This window comes from Grus americana, chromosome 2 (assembly GCF_028858705.1).
Source record: "Grus americana isolate bGruAme1 chromosome 2, bGruAme1.mat, whole genome shotgun sequence".
Classification (NCBI taxonomy): Eukaryota; Metazoa; Chordata; class Aves; order Gruiformes; family Gruidae; genus Grus; species Grus americana.
The window spans coordinates 88621754-88644236 of NC_072853.1; the positions used below are offsets into that span (position 1 = coordinate 88621754).

Consider the following 22483-nt stretch of genomic DNA (forward strand, 5'->3'; position numbering starts at 1 on the left):
GTTCCCCCTGAGACTTCTCTTCTCCAGGCTGAACAGTCCCAGCTCTCTCAGCCTCCCATCATTTGTGAGATACTCCAAACCCTTAAACATCTTTGTAGCCCTTTGCTGGATTCACTCCAGAAGTCCATATCTGTCTTGTACTTCAGAGTCCAGGCCTGGACCCAGCCCTCCAGATGTGTCTCACCGGGGTTAAGCAGATGAGGAAGATCACGCCCCCTCTGCTTGTTGGCAATGCTTTTCCTAATGCAGCCCAGATGCTGTTGGCTTTTTTTGCTGTGAAAGCCTGCAACACTTGATTTGGGGCCCCTTCAGCCCTGTTTCACTGATTATGTGGCCTGTCTTCTCCACATCACACTGCACACTTTGCTTGTCAACCTAGTTCACCACTGTCTTACTTGACTGCGGGTCATCCTTGCCCTCCTTCACTGTTCCTTACTTAAAGTTCTCCTCATGAGGCTGGCCCACCAGTTAGCAGAAATATTTCTTCCCTGCCTAGATAGATAGATCTTCTTTCTAGCAGTCCTTGGCCCTCAGAGTTCCACAGTTATAAAAATCAAACCTCCGATATTGACACCAGCTGTGCAAAGACTTGCTGACCCACAGCATCCATCTGTTTTTTCTCAAGCCCTTCCCTATCACTGCCAGGATCAAGAAGAAAACCACTGCCCCCCCACCGCCTTCACCCTCACCCCCAGCGCTCTGCACTCATGTTTGACTTGTTCCAGGTCTCCCCTGGCAGTTTTGTTGGTACCCACATGGAAGAGCAGCAGAGCATAGTAGTCTGAGGGCCATACAAGCCTCAGAAGTCTTTTCATAACATCCCAGATTCAAGGCCCTGACTAGCAGCAAACCTCTCCAGACAACAAATCAGATCAGCAGATGGGGGCCTGCATCTCCTGCAGCAGAGAGTCTCCCACTCATGTCACTTGCCTTCCTCCTGCAAAGTCTGCTGACTTCCCCCTTCAGCTCCATTACTTGGTGACACATATACTATATGACACACACCTCCGGCAGGTGAGACCATCTCCTGCTGCCCCAGGCACCACTTCAGCCCCAGACCTGCAAATTTCACTCAGGAGCTCAGTCTGAGCCAAGGCCTCTGATGTCACAGAGAAAGTTGCTCCAGATGGTGCTGGGGACTGTGCCATGACACATCACTCCATTGTGGAGCCCAGTGACGCGGTTTCCAGCTGCTGGCCCCTTCTGTGCACCCTTTTGCATAAAATGCTTCACAGTCTATTGCGTCCGGTGGCTGTGCTCTGCAAGCTGAACTCTAGGTGACTTTAAATAAGATGCCCAAGTTAGGAGCCTAGTTATCTTAGCCTACTTCTACAAGTCATTCAAGAAATACAGAACTCCAACTGGCAGTTCAGCCAACCTAAACTTCTATTGGTCCTTCCATTCCCAAATGGAGGTGGTCCCCTGGACTGCAGAAGAATTCTAGAGGAATTAGTCTGCTAACTTCAGGTCTTCATTTGGTTACTAAAACACATGAGCACAAATCCTATGTGTCTTGGAAGCATCCTTTCAATTGTTCAAAATGGAGCTCTGCTAGCTGAAACCATCTTTTGCACCCTCTTACTGATGTGACAGGATGTTGTCTTAGCAGTCTTGACTTGTACGTCTGAAATTGGATTTGCACACGCATAATATATTGTGCTCACAGATAGACATATATAACTATATTCCAGTACACTCATTTATCTTAGATAGAATATTTGATATAGAGAATATATATATATTTATCTCATAAATAAAGAGTAAATTAAATCTATCTGCCTGATCTGATGTAGGCTTCTGTAAACTCCCATAAATTTTGTCTCTGGTTTTAAATTAATCCCATAATTTGCTATTACTTTGCAATGTTAGAGCAGCTTCACAATTGGTGACTCTATGATAAGGCTGTTACTGTTCTCTGCAGCTTCCGTTGTCATTTTTCTGAACTAAATATCCAACCTGACAGTTTTGAAATAATCTCTTTAAAACTCGTTTGTACACTGATGATCTGGCATGATCCCTTACTGTTCAGAAGTGATAAACTGATTACTTGTAAACCAAGAATACATAAAGAGCCAGCAGGATGAAGACAGTCTCTTAAAATGTATCTAGATATTTTTTCTTCTATGTAAAATGGAGAATTTAATGTTAAACATAGAAAAGTTAATATAAAACTAAGATAAAAGTTAATTAATTCTAGTGTTTTTAGAAGTGAACAATGAAGGTGCTAAGCAGTTTCACCTCAGAATGACCCTGTTTCATTACTTGCTTTCAAGTACCATAATTCATTTTAGTCTCAGATATAATGGTATTCTACAGAAACAAGAGCATCTTCACTTTTATTGTCTGAAATACTTGTGACTCCCTGCAAAAAAAGCCCCAGACCCCTACATGAGTCAATCTGAGGATGGTTTACCTAAGAAGATTAATCTACATAAAATTTATTTCATCTGATTTCATTTAAAATGAATGGGTTACTTATTTCTGTCCCTGTTTTCAGGTTCTAGTACACATTGCCTTAGACATATGGATCCTGGAAGCAAGTTCAGAAGCTACAGCAAACTCAGATCCAAATCAAAACAGCCTAAAGCTAGGATAGAAAGCAAGTAATCTGGAAAGACAGTTTCATTCTGTGCTACTATAACATCTACTATACAATTCTAGCTATTGTAAGGAATATTTCAATATTTCCCCCCACTGATGGGAAATGGAAGGAGATATCTGAACAGCTAACCAAGCAGGATTATATTAGAAGTCAAGAAATGGCATTGTATGGCACATTTTCTGAAACTGATTACCAACCCCAATGTGATGTATTGGTTTCAAGACTTAACTAGAGCTATGTGTATCTTTAATTATTATCCTTTGATGTAAAACCATGATGCAACATGCTTCTATAAAAAGTAATAAAAGTTCTTAAAGAAATTATGCTATTAAGATATTATTTCTCAAGTTTTCAGTATTTTTTTGAGTGTTCATAGACATAAAGTTTGATTACTGAACTACAGAGACTGAAATATTCAGCAAAATGAAGCATGATGTCCCAAACTTGTACTAACCCAGACTAATATGCCCATTTTGCACAGGTCTGGAGCACAGACCTGTATACTGATTCTGTAGCCAGTCACCTAAAATTTATCTCCTGGGCTTCTAATTCCAGGATTAATCTGAGTTCAGTGAGGTCAAGAGTCACACAGGAATTTGCATCACTTATTCTTTATTTTATGTAGTTTGAAAACAACAGTCTTTTGATCACTAGAGGGAAAAAAAAATATTCTAAACAGTAATTGAAGTAGAATTGGTCAAAAACTTTATGACAGTTCTGAATTTTCTGCTACTTATCAGAGTTTTTCAAGAATAGAAAAAGAAAAAAATCAGATTTGAGAGACTAAAAGACTGAGAGGCATCATTGCTGAACTACAGCCCTTGAAGCCTGACGACCAAACCAGGAGTATGTGTCCTTGAACCTGTAAATCTCGCTTCATCTAGTATCCTTATAAATATGCGCACTTCTCCAGATCAAGGATCACAGAAGCCTTGCAAGGTCTGTGAGTTCTGCAGCTGTGGAAACCTGTCTTTTATGCAGCGATTCAACTGAGCTATGAAGAAACTCAGCAGCTGCAGTGGTCTGGATTCCTCAGGCTTCTTTGCTGTTTTCTGGAAGTTCACAGAAGTTCATATTTTCAAGAAGTCCATGAAAAAAATTTTGGTGAAAATCGAGATTGAATCTTCATTTGAGTACTGTGTCATCAACACCTTTTTTTAATTGCTTTTTACCTTAAAGATGCAAGTTTTTAAATCCAAAACTCACTAACAATCTCTGCTTATGACATGAAAAGTCCTAAGGCATATGATAATTTTGCAAGTGTAAGAGATGTTGATAGGATCCTGAAACAACATTGTTGCCACCACTGAATATTTCATTCTAAATCTTTTGAATTTAGTGCATTTTTGAATCTCAGATGCTTATGAATTTATGAAACTTTACTTAAAAATATCTCTCTCAAGATTATTTCGAAAAATCTGAAACTACAAGGCCTGAAGATTAAAAATAGTTTTAAAAATCCATTCAAAAATAATTTTAAAAATCAATTAAAAATTGTGGGGTTTGATCTAAAAATAATTTTTAATTCTTTAATCTTTTTACACCATCCATTCTTACCTCACAATACTGGAATTTAACACTCACACTAATAAAAAGTTGTATTTTTTTTTCACTTGAAAAATTACACATTCATTTAGTCCTAATAGTGAACTTCTTTTTATTTCACTTCTAAAGTTATAGCTGACATATATTTGGTTGATTTATTTTAAATATCTCTACAAAGCAGGTACCACAGGAGTATATTTTAATATACTATCTATTCAATAACTAAACAGTTAGTAAAAACTAAACAGCTATCAATAACTACTAACTATTTAACAACTTAAATGCATTAAAAAACCCCAAACCAACCCAAAGCCTGAATTGCAAAGACAGAAGATTCACCGGACTACATCTCATTCAATGGCACTTGAATAGTTTTCCTGATCTTGTTTTCCGTTTTTAACTACAAATCAAAGACTAGCAGATCAAGTATTCCTAGGATGCTGCTTTTGCAGCACAGTCCTTGAAGCCCTTATGCCCCTGGCTCCACAGCAGCCCATGGAACAGGATTGCTTTGACCTGAAGTGATGTGGGAAACAATCTTCTCTTTTCCCATCTCTTAAAAAAAATCCAGAAGCTTTCCTATTACAGGACTAGGAAAAATAAATAAAATAAATAAATAAATAAATAAATAGACACCTTTTGAAGTATATGAAGAAGCAGTAAGATATCGCTGTCTATGATTCAGAACATGGATCTGATCCCTCCAGAGACATAGCAAGGCTCTCGCCACCTGTGACAGTGCCACGATTAGGATCACTATAAAGCAGCTATACACCTACATGTAAGCATCTGTTAATGATTGCTATTAAAAGCAGACCGGCCTTTGGACTGATCTGGATTTTTTAGGCTATGATTTTCATCAGACTTGAAACTTCTTGATGCTGTCAGCTGCTCAGTGAAAATTATTTCCTTTTAGCTTTTCTATGAACACCAAAAAAAAGTGAAGTGGCTGAAAGTGAAGAACTGTCGGCCCTGGAGGAAAATACTAGGCCCTGGAAGGCACAAGGCCCAAGAATCTAAGTTCGTTTCTTTGGCATGACCACCTGGATTTAGCAAAAGTTCATTGCACAAAAAGTGTTTCTGAGTATTTCTGAGCTCACTGACACTGACTTTTTGCTGAAAAGATGTTGTGCGGCAAATTTCACACTGAAGGTTAAAACCTAGAGAAAAGTCAGTAATTTAAAAAACAACATGGAGGGCTTATCTTTATGTTCCCTCCTTTGCCTGCAGCAGCACAGAAGATTGACAAAATAGAGCAGATTTCAGTTGAAAGAGGATCAAGTTCCAGTTAAATATACTTAAGCAGTGTATCAGAATCAGATAGTCATGACATTTTTACCATACTATCTTTTTATAGTACAAAAAGTGACACTGTTGTAACAGAAAGAAAACTAAACTGTACTTCATAGGCAAGTGGCTTATGCACTCCATCAGTTTTCTGTAAAAGTTCTTTCTTTTCAGTACACTAGGGAATTTAAATGACTGGCTCAATTTCTAATGCACTGAAGAAGAGCAGAACCTGGAAAGGATGCATGTTCTCCAAAGGAGCATTTAATAAATCCATTTAACTAAGATTAACGATGAAAAATGTCTTACAAGCCAATAAAATTTAATCAAAAATATACTTTAATTAAAGAACTAAAGCACTTGCACTGTCAAATTATAAAAGAAATTAGAAAATATAAAAATGTAATCGAAGATCCCATATATCTGCTTTTGAAGAGAAATGAAGCCAGTTAAAATTCATCTATACTACACAGAAACAAGTAACACCTACACATTGCAACATTCCTGATCTTTTCTACAAAAGGTTTGCAATACACATATTTATGAATTTCTTCTTAAATTCCTATTGTATCTATATGACCTCATCTAAAGGCAGACACAGTGAAGGCAGGATGCAAGTGTATCATATATACTGAGAAGCTCCCTTTATTTTAAATAGGGAAGAATGAAAAATAGGTACCCTGAAAGGTCACCCGCTCTATTTCCCTATCACATGGCAAAACACATTACACAACTGCCATGCACATGAAGAAAAAGTGCAAATGATACAATAACTGTATTTAAACAAGGAGACACTGTGCTAGGAATTATAAGGAAAATTTAGTATTATCTCATAATATTCACTTATTTACAAAAATGAGTGACAAATTGTTACTTTTTCAAAATTAGTAGTCATAATCTACCAAAATTCTAAAAAATAATTCCCCAAATAACTCAGTGAGAATTACATATGTGAAGGGGATATAGAACAGGCATGTGAATACCTCTGGGTACTGTATAATGATAGACAAGAACTGTAACCTGAGGTCATGATAAAATGATTGTATTTCAGGCCAAAGGAAAAAAAAAATAGTCATAGCTGTCAGCACAGTGACTGGCAGGGTTTCTGACTTTCAATAGTTTGGCTGCCTCTATCATACCCTGTCAGTATTGTTTAGGGTTGTTGGGGGTTTTTTTTATTCTCTACTTGCTTATTTTAAGGCAGTTGTCAGGGAGCAAAGCTAGCACAAAAGTGGTCTTATTCTCTCCTTAGACTATTATAACTCCGCTGAATTCAGAGAGGATTGTTCCCAATTTACACCAGAGAGAGAGAAAGAATGAACAAGCTAAAAAGAAACAGGTTTGATTGACTGCTGTGAAAATTGTTAAACATTTAGGCCTGACATAGAGTAAAATTACTGAAGCTCAATCTCATGTCACTGAATCGTCAGAAACATGCAACTGGTTGCACTGAAGCTTATTTGCTGGTGTGCCACCAGTTACGACTTTGATGCAGCCATTAGTGAAAGAAAAGCATCACTCCTTGGTTTTAACATGATAACTGCAAATATAGGTAGATTTCAAGATATGTATGTCCATAGGAAAAGGAATTACATTGATTTTATTATTTTTTTTATAATCCTGGCAAAAAGACTTTTCATTAACACGGCAGTGGGAAGCACCATTTAAAGCAGTGGGTCTGACATTCCTCAAGAGAGTAATTTCTTTTAAAACACTTAGGCAGCAGGAGTTTCCTTATCAGTGTCAAAGTGGGGGTAGGTATAGTTTAAAGTGACAGATTTAATTGTTTCTAATCACAGCCTTAACTTCCATGGCTAAATGTTCCTCTCAGAACTGAACAGAAAATTTATGCACTCCTTCTGCCCAGGTTTTGTGAATGTCATTTTTTTTAAGTGGTCAAATCATCACAAATTCTCTGAAACACTGGGAGCATGGGAGAGGATGGAGGAAACAATGGGAAAAAACCTAACTGGCCACAGCTTTAAGTTATCTATAGTAATACTTGTACTCTCTCATCAACTTTCAAAACATGTGTGGTGGTAAGGTTACCCCAGTATTTTGAATGTTGTGCATTTTCAGAATGTAATAGCATATGTTTCCATTTACCAGGTTTGATTAGTTGCAACTTATTGTAATGAGAGACTTAAATCTGCAGCTGCTGCCCAGACCAGGAATGTCACTGAAGATGAAAAGCATCTTGTTAGAGAAGCTGCTAGTCTAAGACAGGGTGAGGAGTTAGACCGCGGTTGCTTGGTGCTGGGGGCAAATGAAGGTAAAATGGTGAAAGGAATCAACCTGGACTCATGGAGGAGGAGGAAAATATGGGATATCTGCTCTAAAACTGCTGTATGAAACAACCATTATGTGACTTGTTAGAGGAGAGGGTTGTCTAGGAAGCACTAATGAAGATGGAGATCAGTTTGGAGAATGTGGTGGTGACACCGGAGTTCTGGTTTTGCCTGTGGCCTATGCTGTTGAAGGAGAAAGGACAGATTTATTTCTAGGATAGCAGACAATATTGGGAACAGGAGATTGTTCTGCAAAGCCCAAGATGTTCAATCCATCCTCCTTCCAAACATCTCTCAAACAACCTAAGCAAATGCAACTGACCATAAGCAACATAAAGTTTGAGAAGAACCCTGTGAAGCATCACAGACTGCGGAAAATGACGTGTCAAAAGTGCCTGCTATGAGACCTAGTCAAAAGTAGTCAAAGGTGGATCTTCTTCAGGATGCTTATGGATGAATGCAAACTAAAGATTAAATGCCTATTCCTCAATGTAATTTCTTTTGCAAGGGTTACTTTCTAGGGATACAACTACTACTATTTTCCAAACCACACTTTTGACTGACATGACAGTGACATTTTCAAAAGCAGAGGGTCAATTACTTGATATCTATTTATATATTTGCAATAGAAAATGCGAAAATTATTAGATTAAACATTACAATGTAAAGCTTTTTGTATGCAGTATTTGTGTGGAAAAAAACCAAAGAGATTATTTGCCTAAGATGTTCTATGGCAGCAGAGAGCTGATTTTTATAGCCTAGTTCAGTATGCGAATAGTCAGTTGAGATGACAGCTGAAGGGTAAACACTTCTGGTTGAAATCCTGTGCAATAAAATCTGGCTTCTTTTAATTTTTTAATTTTTTTTTTTTAATTGGAGCAATGCGTACGTTATACTTGACATGACAGCCGCCTTGTATCTTTTTGCCTCATCAACATCTCGTTTTATATCCCGGTTGAAAGTGCTTTTTCCCTTCCTAGCTTGTACTTCTTAATTTCTGTCTCCCTTTGCTATGTTTTCCCATTGAACTTGGTAATTGTATCATCTGGGATTTGGTTTGTATGCAAAATTCTATATCGAACATTTTATTTAATCTATTCCTACCATTATGAAAGAAGCCCCAAACTCACTTTTAAAACAGAGTAAGTACAAGGAGGTAAAAATTCTGGATATGAAAATCCCCTAATTTAGGAAAGTTCTGAAAGCTTTCCACTACAACTAGTTGATCAGCTGATAATAGCCTTTATCCTACTGGTCTAAAACTATCACAAACTTCAGGCCAGACTTGATGCACATGAACAGCCAAAGGAAATACTCTGACTGAAAATATCTGCAAGTTTTGAGGAGCAGAAAAAACTACATATAACTTGCCGCTTGGGGACTTTTAGTAAAGCTAACCGGTGAAGCACAGGAACTAAAATCCTCTTCAGTCTTTCTAACTACGTGAGAATCTGCTGCTGCTGCAAAATTCCTGTGTTGCTGAAGTCTCGTTAGCCAATTATAAATGCCAATACTTTGTGCCTGCTCTTGTTTTTCTTTGAATTCTCAGCTCAGCATTGTACAAACTTGATTCAAGCTGCTGTATAATCCTGTTATAAATTCATTGCCTTTTCATTTAAAGCCTTCAGTTTAATTCTTTCCTGGATGGATTTGTCAATTCATTCACACTGAGTAGCCACACAAGGGCTTTATTTCTGGCTTTTTAATGTGCTAGTCACGGATAGACATGAGATCCAACTGCAGTATCTCAAGTGAGCTTCTACAGTACAAATGTTCACACAACTGCAAGAGACAAACTTCATTTCATCTGGTGAGTCTTTGGTTGACACTAAGATTAAGAGCTTAACAAATGCAATGCTCTGCTCTGTTACCATTTGAGAGTTTCTCGCTTCACCGTGCTATGAAAGAGAAATGAAGGACTGTCTGACTATCTAACATTTTCTCATCTCTTGAGTGTTTTATGCGATTAAAAGGCAGGTGGGGTGAGGAGATTTGGGATAAGTCACACAAAATATCCAAATCTGTACCCACAGGAACCTTGTCCTTTGGCCACCAAAGTGTCTTCCTTTCAGACTGCAGCTTAAAATCATCCATTTAATCTGAACCTGACAGAAAACAGACAGAATGCTAAGTAAATGTAGCAGTAAATGAGTGCATTTGAATATGCTGGAAACTGTTCTGCTTTTTTGTCACAGTAAATCCTTGCATCATCAATTTTTTCTTTCTTGTTCTAAGATTTAATACCTTTACAGCTGATCTTATTTGGTTTTCACCTTTTGGGATAACTTTCATCTTTACTTTTTACCATTGAATACCCCATTTCACCTGAAAAAAAAAAATGCCATTTTTTTTTTTCCTCTTTGGGGAAACAGACAAAGCAGTGTGTTTTTAAGTTACTGACAAAGCTAAAAATATCCTATAATGCCTCCAGTGAAGTGCAATAATTTAAAGGACTGGATACAACGCCTTTAGCAGAAGATGAAAACAGCATCTCCATAGGGTAAAAAAATATTACTGGTCTTATATACCCATGATTATGATGGTTATTATTAAACTGTCACATCACATCAATGTGTAAACAAGTAGCTAAGCCTAGATCATATTAACTATTGTGACAGCTGTAAATACTGCAGTAATGACTCTCCTGCGGGCAATAGAACAGATAAGAAAATGATTGAAGCTCCATGGGTTTACTACACATTTACAGGTGATTCTGCAATAAGTTAGATAATCTTTTAAGTAAGAACAGCCTGCTTGCCTTAGAGGTAATGCAGTGCCTGAATAGCAGTCTGAGCTGCATGCTATTGAGCTTTCATCAGTAATATAACATTTGATTTTTATACTATTTTATAAAAAAATGCAAATGAAGTAGAATGAAAGTGATTCTTCAAAGGTGGTCTGTAAAAGAGAAAAACATCCACCTGTGTCTCTACTTTGTTTTTGATGTATAGTTTGAAGGTTTTTTTAACAGGGTGGGAGGTGGTTGCTTTGTTTAAGGAAAGGTTGTGTGCCTCTCAAAATATCAGGAATACTAAATGCAGTTTTCCTCCCCTGCGTACACCACTAGAGAGAGTAAGTAAAAAGATCTGTCCCTATGCAATTAGTATTCATTCACAAGCCTCCCCAGTTCTGTGTCTTTCTGCTTGCCAGCTCAGCAGATGCCATGCAAGGAGGAAATAATGGTATGTGCCCTATATCCAAATTACTAGGGGTGATGATTTCTGAGAATGCAATTAGAAGTCACGCCCTGGAGAGCCCCAAGTAGATGAGGAGAAGACAACTTTTTTATGCTTGCCGACCAATACTGCAAAAAAGAAAAGGTCAATAATATTTGAGCCTTAGAATCTTAATTAGCTAATTATGGTTCCTGCTTACTTCAAGCACAGGTCCATAAAAAGGACAAAACACAAAAAAATGAAATAAAATGATGTTGTGAAGCAGTGGAATGAATTCCATTTTTAAGGGGGTATTTTTTAGTTTTTTAACTGTACTTTTGATGTGTCTTCAAATCTACTCTTGAACTTAATGGGATTCATTTAAATAATCTAATAGAAACTTTAAGATTTCAGTATCACTGTTTTTAAAGCTTTATATTAAACAAAATAAACACCTGAATGCATCCTTTTTTATTAAAAAACATCGGGAAGAGATTTCCTAAGTCCTAGGATTTGACATATGGCTGCTGTTGAAGTGCCCTTTACTATCTTCTGCAAATTACCTAGAGGACTAGGCTATGGATTTTATAGTCACAGTTATTTAAGGATGCAGAGAAGGATATTAGTATCTACAGCAGTTTACAGAAGAATTTTGACTGAGAGAAAAAAAGAACCTTTTGATTTTTCTGTATTCAATGTCAATATATGGTACATCATGAAGGAGTATTTATTAATGAATGCTGATTCTTGAGATCATTCTTATAAGCAGTTTAAGACTTGTGCACAATTTCATATTGCATATTATGAAAAAGAATTACAAGTAACTATTTATTCTTGAACAATGAGGGATCAGAAGTTGTAAGAGCAGACAAAGAAATGTCTGCAAGATACTATTTTGTGGAAATAATGTGATTTCCACAGTTACTGAAAAGTTTTGTGGAACTAAGGGGTAAAAAGAATATTTTTTTTAAAGTATCTAATTTTTTTATTCTGACATATTTGTATTAAATATCATATATTCATTAATATGAAATAGGCATTTATTAAAGTACTGACTTGATCTTTGAGCTACATAAACATGTTTTCGGCAGCATAGTACAAAAGCCAATGCGAAGTATTTAAACTATCATGAACCAGAATATTTCAATACAAAAAAAGTTCAGTACAAAATTTAGAACTGTTGTTTAAAAAAAAACAGAACACTTAAATAATGAGAATATGTGTCTTAGACTTTTTAGAGTACCAGGTAAAGCACAGTTGCATGCACCTACATATACTTTATCTCTCCATACACATACAGAGGAAGGTGGTTTACATTTTACGTTAGTTTCACAATGCTACTTGATTTGGAGAAGCTACGGCTTCTGCAACAAAAGGCCTGTTTCCACATGCCTTGCAGTGAGTAACATTAATACCTCCTCCGGTATTAATTGAACACTTAACACTTGCTCTTCCATGCACAAATGAGTATGTACCTGAATATGTAATTTATTCTGAATATGTAATTTAAATGCTGTAGTTTCATTGACATTCCTCAGATACTATTCTGCCAGTTCATACAAACTGTCAACCTTTGCTACATACAGACATCTCTCTCCCCTCCTCTTCTCAAACCCTGCCTACAATAGGTGCACCAAGCTTGCTTCTGCAGTGCTCAACCCATCTTGCTCATCCCCTTTCCTCCAGATTTCCTCTCACGCAGCAGCAGTTCCTGCCACTCAATTCATTTGCCTCTGCTGCTACAGTTAGATTTAATTGAATAATTGAATTTCATTATCTATGTAAATATTTTTTTTTCACCTTAGTTAAGGAGTAAGTAACAGCATTAAATCACCTGTACTATATTCATCATTCTTACGGAAGTAATGATGTACAGGGAAGAGGAGTGAAAACACTGAGGCCATGGCAAGCCTCTGAACAACTGGCCATAACCTATGTGAGAAACAAACGAGCAACACAATTTTTTGCCACTGCTGCCATTTAGTAATTAATCTGTACAGCTCTCATTTTGTTACTTGATAGATTTGAACATACCAGTGCAACGACATTTGGAAATTGGAAACTCCAGGTTAGTATGTTTTACCCCTGCATCTTTTCACCTTCATCACAATGCCCCAGCAGAATACATATAAATCAGTACAGGAATGACACTTTACTGCTCAAGGATATGAGCAATTGTGACGCTCACTCGTAGGATTCCAACGCCTCTGCATTGTCAACCACAGACTCTCAGCACTCAAAAGAATTTCAGTGCTGCCACTGCTTAGAAATCCAGTGATGGGTAGGACCATCAAGAAGTTGGATTTAGTTTAGATAAGCTGATATTAACTAAACACTGTATCTCCTCAGGTCCCTGTTCAAATGTAACCTATACTGGCCTTGTAAGGTTCCTTTCTAACATTTCCCCACAAGGTGAGATTATTTCCATTGTACATGGTGTTGTGAAGCAGGATCCAATCATCTGTATTTGACGCAAGCCAGGATATCTCTTTCCATTGACCATGTAGGAGCTAGGCTAGGTGACCTCAGCTGAGGATGTCTCTGTTTATGTAAAAACTTCTTGGCCAGTGTACCATTTTTATTGAACATTTCTCTAACTGAAGCCACTTCAACCCTTCCTGAGCATGCCCATCCCTTTGGGCAGAACTTACTCCCAAGACAGAAGGACTCCTAGCATGTTGCTGGTGCTGGTGGTGCTCACCCACCACTGAACCCCTACCAGGAAGTCACCTGGTCCTGTTCTCTGGGTGCTGGGAATGTGGACTGAAGGTGGTACATGGAACTAGGGCATTTCTCTGCTACCACAAGGAGAATGAGTCAAGAGTTGTTAATATGGGGCAATGGGGAGCCAGTGGTGGTATCAGGGCTGGGGGCACAGGGTGAGGAGGGATCAGGGGAACCCCTGCTGCAAGGGGCCTACAGGAGTGTAGGCCTCGGTGTGGGCACCAGCACCCTGGAATGGGCAGGGCACTCCCATACTTTTGTGAGGCACGTGTGTGACTGTTCCTCGGCTCGTTCCTCTGTCTCTCCCTGCTCCTGCGAGGTCGTTGCTTCACTGTTGGCTCCATGGGCTGCTGCTCTGTGCACACTGCAGCACCTCTGGGTGTGCTTGTGTGCCACAGCGGGGGCAAGGGCGCGACATTTCCTCTCCTGAAATCCTCTCATCTGTGTCTCCTTCTGCCTGTGCTGTCTTCAAACTCATAAGACCTCCCACCTCGAGGATGAAAATGCACAGAAATGTTAATCTGGATCCTACCCAACTGTGACAGACTGGTTGCAATCAGGATTTGTCCTTGACACATGGCTGTAAGAGGACAACTGCTGAATATTTTACATGATCAGTAGAAAGACTTTGCCCCAGCGTGGCTCCGGTCTCTGCCCAAGATGCCTACGTGAAGCAAATGGATTTCTGACTGTGAAGAAAGTGATCAGGCTCAGAACTGATCATTGCTAACCTGTGCTTGGGATTTCTCCGTACTGACATATTACAGAGAGAAGTGACTGGCAGCTGGAGGGGGTGCAGTGCTGGACGCTTAGAAAGAGCTGTCAGGGGTGCTGCAAGGTTGTGGGCTGCAGAGAGTGCTGTGCCAAAAGCTGGCTGCCTCGCGAGGCGTCAAGCGAGAAAAGAAGAGCTCCAAAGCTCAGATTAGCCTGAAGTGGTGACATTCATCAGAACACACAATGGAGGTCCTTCAGTAGTGCCTTTCCAGCATGTTTAAAACTGTCGGAAAGGGTATGGAAAAGCTGGACTGTATTTCTCGACTGAATTAGTCAAGTGAGGGAGTAACATGAAACAGTCTTGCAGCTGTATAGATGGCAGCGCTCTTATACAAAAGCAGTGACACACCATCTCAAAATTAAGAATATACAATTCCGTGCCTGAGGATTTACACGGAAAAGCAGCACTCTATATACATCTTTGCTTTCTGAAAAGGTGAAAGGAAGCTCATGAAGCTGACACAACAGAAGCATGTTATTAATTGTTTTCTTTTCTAGGCCAGTATTAAGAAAGGCAATTTTCATGCTATCAGAAACATATAGAGAAAAAAAATTCTGTATCATTATGGTTGGGATATTCACCTATCTATAGATGCTCATTTTCTATTAAAACATTACCAGGCTAAAGCAACAATAGTCCCAGGAATTCAGGGCTCATCTACTAGGTGTCCTAGTTACTAAACTGCAAGATAGACCCTTCACCTTCCGAGCCACATGATTTTTCTGCTACAGAAGTTATGTACCATCTTCACTTGAAAAAATAAAGTTGCTCTAATGGCATTTTCAGGAAGCCCTATCTGAATAGCTTGTGCTAGGTAGGCTTTGAACGCATTCACTAGGTGCTCTCGGGAGACTTAGGCTTCATTCCACCTGGTTCCTGGATTTCAACATCAGAAAAGGCATCTCATTGCTTATATCAAGGCAGTTCAGAGGAAGCAAAAAAAGCTAGCTTCCAGAGAATATACAAAAGGTGAAAATAAAATGCCTACAGATTTTGGATACTTGCAGGGGTATAGTAAAAGAGACTTTTAAGTGGCTTTTTGGATGTACACGCTTAAAGCCCACCTATGTTCTATTTAAGACACCCCTATCATTATTTTGACTGTGGCTTCTCCTTTCTGAATGCATCTATAATTCTGTGTATTAAACATCTTATTCACTGATTGTCCATTACATATACATGGAGAAATACATTTAGGAAGTGTGACTTCTAAATCTGTTTTTCATAGACCTAAGATATTATAAAGAAAGCCTAAACCCACAATGATTTAATGCCTCCTAGAAGTGATTATGATACCATATAGGAAATGAGTGTAATTTACCAAGAAAATAAATCAAGGATTTACTAAGAGTCACTTTTTTAATAAATATGGAAATTAAAAGACTAGATTATACTTTTGGCTTTACTGTGTGACTGACTGTACAGCTGGAGTAGAACAGCACCTTGCACAGTGCACAAGGCATAAAATAGTTACATTCCCATCAGTAAATGACAGATTTTGATGTGTGTAACTTTATATTACATAAATATTACATTATTAGAATAAATATTAATAAATCACAATTGTATAACTGTTAACATATTTTTATTGATAATAAAACAATGTAATTAAGTATGATTTTTATCTTATATCATACTATGATTGAACATTGGATTTTAGTCCTGATCTGTTTATACTTCCTATGTGCAGGTCTTAACCAGAAGATACTAGTCACTAGTACTGCCAACCAGCACTTCAGATTGCTTATTTCTTCCCCTGCTGCCCTTTTCAAAGGGATCAAGCCCCAGTATTATCTGAATATAGATAGACACTACTATGTGTTCACTCTGCTATGTTGACTCTACTCTTACAGCTAAGTAATGGATTATTCTGACTTCTGATTTAAAGGAACCTCAAGCGTAGGCTTGAAGTTTTATTGGTATATGCAGGAGATGCATCAAGGATCATGCTGAGGTTTCTGACTATGTTTTATATGAAAGTAAACTTTAGGAAATGGTAGATCATCTTTACATAGGCTTGATTTACATAGACTGTTATGTTGTCCTGTATGCACTCTTTCTACTTCATTCACAGGTCGAATTAGTCCCCATTGCTCATGAAGGTCCCATAATACAACCATATATGCTCGTCTCATAGTAACGACAAGAGTAATTTGACTGGATCTTTTGTAATATTTAACAGCTTACTGCTGAAACTATAACCTCAACTGAATTTCTCAGTTTGCTTTTAAATGTTTTTTAAATTTGTCTGTAAAAGTTGTGATTGCTTCAGTTCTGCATCAGAATCTGCCATTGAAATATATGGCATACCTTCCAACAACATCAAGTCAGCTCACTTGACTAAGCTATTCAGGTTTACTGGATGACACTCTTAAACTGTATAGCTGAGCTGGGAAAACCTAATCTATTTTAAAATGGCCAAAACATAAAGATAAAAATCAAATTAACAAAAAGATACTTTTAACCTTCTCTCAGAAATGCTACTGATACTGATTTAAAAGCCCTTTTGTTTGAATTCTGTTTTTCATCTTTCTTCATATTAGTTTCTGCCTTCTATGTTTTTTAGCATGATTCAGAGTAAGAACAGTTGCTCATTAAGTTGTGAGGTATTCCTGTCTTCACTCACACACTGCTACTATCAGCTTTGAAGTGCAGAATCAGACATGGAAATTCAAACTGCTTGTTAGTCATAACAAGTATAAACTATATCAAATCAAGAAGCTAACATACAGAAGGTAAAAGAATCACGTTACCACATTAACTTCAGCTTGGTAGAGACTGGAACTATAAAATGAAACAGAAGTTGGCTCAATATTCTTATTTATAGGTAGTTATTTTTTGTAACTATTCTAGATAAACATTTCTGCAAGGTCCTGTTCATTCATGAGACATAGTGAAGGCATAAGAACTCCTAATTTGTATGAGGTGATCAGTAGCTGACTCTGAAAATGACTTTGTTATACACCTACATGACATTATATATTTTATTTGACCAATACATAATACATAATCCTACTTTTTATTTAGTACTTTTAAAAAAAGTTAATATAAAATTAACATAAACAAGAAGAAATGTCTAGAATGACAACTTACAGCAAGTAATTTGGATATGAAATTCCAAGTACTTGGAATGTGAAACATGAGTCCTGAATTTGTCTTAAGACTGCTTTTAGGGTGACATATCTAAGTGTGTGGTAAGCCAAAAACGTAGCTGCTGTAAAGCTATAAGTTTAGACAACTTTCTGAAATGTTGTCTCCGAACCTCTGTATCACGCCTATATTAGATTAGAGACCCTGGAATGTTTATCTGATATTGGAGTTACAACAAGTACGTTATAGTACTGTAGGTTATAGCAGGATGATAGATTGCTGCATTTATCCTGCATATTAAATTTGCTGATTATCTATGATCCAATATATTTCAGCTTCTGACCATCTGTTTGAAAAAGCTCGGAAGCTTCATTATTAGGTAATTGTTTCATAATTATTCTGAGAAGATGTCTAATGTAAATTTTCTTATTTAAATTATATTATAATTTATCAAAGAAATTTTTAATCTACTTGCTTTTTGCCTAATTGTTTTCATCCAACATCTGCCAAGTATGAAAGCTAAAAAATATATAGAGAGCCTCATATGCATCAAGGTTCTTCCCAGTGTTCAGTAAACACAGCAAATGTCCGGTAACAGTTGGCATCCACACAGAAAAAGACACTAACCATATTGAATACCTTCTTCCAGCTGTTGATGCAGAGATTTAGCCTAGGGAGCTGTTTACAAACGTATTTGGCTATTTTACCATCTGGTATTTACTGACTCTGGGTGCAGTCCTGCTTCTAGTCATGTGATTAATGCAAATCAAGTCTATAGGAACCAATTCCAGAGGCATAGCTGGGATCAGTTATGTTAGTCAAATAGTAAGAATTTGAGGCTCTTTAAAGAAATCTATAGGTATGAAATACTCAAACTTAACAGAAAGATTCAAGTTCCTTTGAGCACTATCTTTTCTGAAATTAAACATTTTTTTTCCTCCCTGTGAGACATTTGGTCTTCTTACTCCAAAGGAAAACTTCTTATTGCTTAAAGCTTTCAGCCTTTGGCTAAACATTTGCTCTGTAAATGGAACCGTTCACCATTTATTTAAAAGGAGTTTAAAAATTTCTTCTAGTAAAGAAGAAAGAGTCAGAAGGCAGGAAGAGAACTGCTGAAGAATGTGAAGAAAGGATGCATATTTAACCTAAGTTGACTACATACATGATGCTTTGGAAACCACCTTCAGTATTCCTCTAAAACAGGCAGTGGGTTCAACTACTTTGAAAAAAAAAAGTAAAATGTAAAAAAAATAAATTAAAAGGCTAAGAATTATTTATATGCTGGAGATATTTCAATTTTAGTGTGTTATACAAGATGTAGCAAGAAGCACATGGAGGAAACAGATGAATGCTGGGATAAAATAAGAAAGGCTAATATATTCCTGTAAGCAATATGAGATAGATATAAGTAGTTGGCTTTGGAGTGCAAACTATAGTTATAAATAAAATGTAGTATAACATGGAAGTTAAAAAAAGAAGTGAATTAAAAGCATTAGGTCTGGTTGTTTTTCTGAAACCATCCAAGATAGTGAGCTGGCACATCCATATGGCTGTTGGAAGTGTTGGACAGATAGTTCATTAGAAAGGTGATAGAAAGTCGATGAATACTGGAAGGGACTGGAAGCTAGAAGTTTTATAACAGAAGTTTTATAATAGAAAAGGAATGCCAGGTTTTGTTGTAGAATGGGGAAATAGGAATATTTGTAGGGAATTAGTGACAGGATTGTTTATAAACATCATTTGGCTAATGCTAATATGTTTGCTAGTCATACTGCTATGTTCAGAGACTCCTAAGAACAGAAAGAATGAATTACTATACTTCTCTGATATTTTGTATAAAATAGATTAGGTTCTACAAATCTATAACACTACTGTCAAAACCAAAATTGACTGGAAGAAAAATTCTGAGAAGTTCACAGCACAGCTTGGAGCTGGGAACTCTGCTATCTTGTGGATGCATACATACTTTAAGACGTTGTCCCCTCTGTTTTCACACCCTGAATTTATCAATATTTGTATGGCAGGTTTCATTCTTTTGTGCTACTACTTACTAAATTTCAAGAGACATAAACTGTTAAAAATCTTTCCTCCATTCAAGGTGCTTATGGGCTGTAATCAAAACATAGAATCATAGAATCATTTAGGTTGGAAAAGACCTTTAAGATCATCAAGTCCAACCATAAACCTAACACTGCCAAGTCCACCACTAAACCATACCCCTAAGCACCACATCTGTGGTATGCCATGTATGGTCATGAGCATCATAACCTCTGAGTACACAGTATTTTTGTTATTTTCTATACAAATGCATTAAATCCCAATAAAATCCCAAAAGCACAATTAAATCTCCACCATACATCTATAAGCACCTTCAAAACAGACTTCCATTTGGAGAACAAAGTCAATTTGATTGAAACTAAAGACAGGAAAGAGTCGATCCTAAACTAGTAAATTTCCTACAGATGAAGTAATAATTTTCATTCAGATGTCTAGCAATCTTGCAGGTTCCTACTGAGAGACTTTTATGCCAATGGAAAGGTTAGAATTAGAATTAAATTAGAATTAGGACTATATAATTAGTTAGGACAAAAACAAGAGTATTAGATTTCATGAGAAAACTTTCTTCATGGTTCATTAATATAACCTTAAGGCAAGGTTCATACAAGAGCTGACAATGGCCTTCCTAATTGCAGAGCTTCTATATATGCCCAATTAAAGCCTCTTTTCTACCACACTATCTGACACATCTATTATTAATAAGGCATGAAGGGAATATTGCCCGTTTACCAGTGTGATAACACTCATACAAATCCTGTCCTGATAGAAACTAAGAAGAAAAAGATGTACTAATAGTTAAAGTATTGGTTTTAGGATCATGCACACAGTTAGTTAAAATTCAGCTGACAAATTTGGCAAACATTTCTTGGTCTCCAGCTCTCTTTAATAATCAATTTCATGTTGTTTGTCCCTGTAACTTGGAAGTCTCATGAGGTCCCAATAATGTTTTAAGGATAAAGTAAAAGTATGTGCTAAAACTTTATTTTTATTACAGGCCATATGGAGGACTATAGTTTTTTGGCCATTGAAACAGACCTGGTTTTTAATATGAGGAAAAGATAGGAAGGACAAAGTACCTTGGTGATGTTTAAAGATGAAAGACTGAACATCCGACGGATTAAAAGCCAAATTCTGTGAAGTCTATAAGCATGTCCTTAAGAAAAAGATTTTGAATGGAACTCAGATGACATTCTGATAATTGTGATGAGACTAAGAACAGAACCCGGGCTTGTTACAGTCCAGCATCTTTTGTACAGAAACACTTTTCTTATGCACATGGAGCAAGGACTACAGTCATCTAATAATTGCTTAAATCACTGAATCTATATTCAGCCAGCTTTTGAAGCTCTTGTATTTAGTAATCAAAGTTAATATATAGGACATACTAAATTTAGACACTAAGTAGCACCTGTTTGTTCCATCGTGCACCACTCAGTCCCTGCTCTCTCACTTGTGAGTCGTTTAGTCATCCCAAGCGTAGTCTGACAAAAACTCCTTCATGCAAACATACATATTCTGTGTCTCATTTTAAGATAACTCCACCTTTTCATCGGTGGATTTTAAAATAACCAGCAGTTATACTTGTGAGTCTCACTGAAAACCAATGCAGCAGCTTCCCCTGCTGGCTATTGCGGAGATTGACTAACAGACATTCCTCACCTTGCCTGGTCTCAGCCCTGCCTTGCTACACAAATGCACAGAATTAAGTCAAAGAGAGCTACGTGAGGCTAGTCACATGTATACATTTTTCACAGGGCAACAGTTCATCGGTGAATACTGAGATGCTTAGTATCTGTCAGAAGAAAAGAAGTAAGTATGCCAGTTGAAATGCTGTTTAGATCTGCTCTGAGGAATTCTGTACAGTTGCAGCCATTTCAATATATTGGCTACACTTGCATGAACATTTTAGTCTGCCAGCACGACAGTGTATTTTAGCTATGTGACTAGCTACACCAGACCTGCTTTCTTCTTTTAGGGTCAAAGACATTGTGTTAAAGCATCTAAAGATGTCTGTATGCATTTTTATGCTCTGTTTCATCAATAAAATCATTCTACTTCCTTTTCAGAGTATTTTTTTTAATATTAAATTATCTAATTCCTACCAAAATTAATGGGAATCATACAACACTCCCTAATGTATATCTTCAAAAGTATCATTGTACCCGTAAACGGATAAGCTTTGACATTGCTATCCGCAGGACAATACCCTCTCAACTATTCTGTCTTCTGTAATAAAGCACGTAGCAAATCACCTGTAGGGCAAAAGATAATGGACCCAATGGTGCGAATTGTGATGGTCAAGACTTTCTCATTTAGCTTAATGGAAAACCGCAGGACTTTAGCAGCCCACAGGAATGGCACTGTATAATATCTCACACAAGGTCAGGCCAAATATTTCAGATAGACTGGGGATTCAGCGGCTATGAAATTTTTGAAGCTTTCTGTAATCATATAATCAACTGTTTATTCCTAGCCACTAGGCTAGTAACTGATCATGATTATTCTACAGGGTCATGCAGTGTCCACTTTAATCAGATGATTACCAGAAAGCTTTTACTATTAAATTTTATGTTTATTAATATATATTTATGACCCCATTTATTTAAAGCTGCAGAAGACGAGGAGGGAAAGGACAGAGCCAGTTATCTGAGTGTCCTGATGATAGAGTAAAAGTAAGGAGAAAATTGCATTTTTCTATTTTTTTTAAATATTTTTACTTTACAGTGCTGAACTCCTCTGATGCCTTGTTGCTGGTAATACTATTTCAAAGCCACTATGAAAGTAGGAAGGTCCTTGTATTCCCCTCCATCAGCCAAAAGCAATGAAGCATTACAATTCTCTGCCCATTCTATTAATAGACTTGTAACTGAAGCAGAAGAAATTCAAGGACTTTTCTTTCCTGACACATTTTACAATATCTCTAAGCAACATAGCACAAATCAAGGTGCAAAGCTTACAT

The 22483-nt window shown here is 37.2% G+C and overlaps 1 long non-coding RNA gene across 2 annotated transcripts in view; it reads left to right on the forward strand.

Moving 5' to 3' along the window:
* The first annotated feature begins 9463 nt into the window (after window positions 1-9463).
* The window catches only part of LOC129203568 (uncharacterized), a 55186-nt gene continuing 42166 nt past the window's right edge, over window positions 9464-22483 (forward strand). Inside the window, exons 1-3 of one of the 2 annotated variants that reach the window (XR_008576077.1) lie at window positions 9464-9532; window positions 12900-12945; window positions 18543-18671. This is a non-coding gene — a long non-coding RNA (uncharacterized LOC129203568). Of the gene's footprint in view, window positions 9533-12899; window positions 12946-18542; window positions 18672-22483 lie in introns of those variants that run through there. The other variant, XR_008576078.1, reaches the window with a different exon arrangement.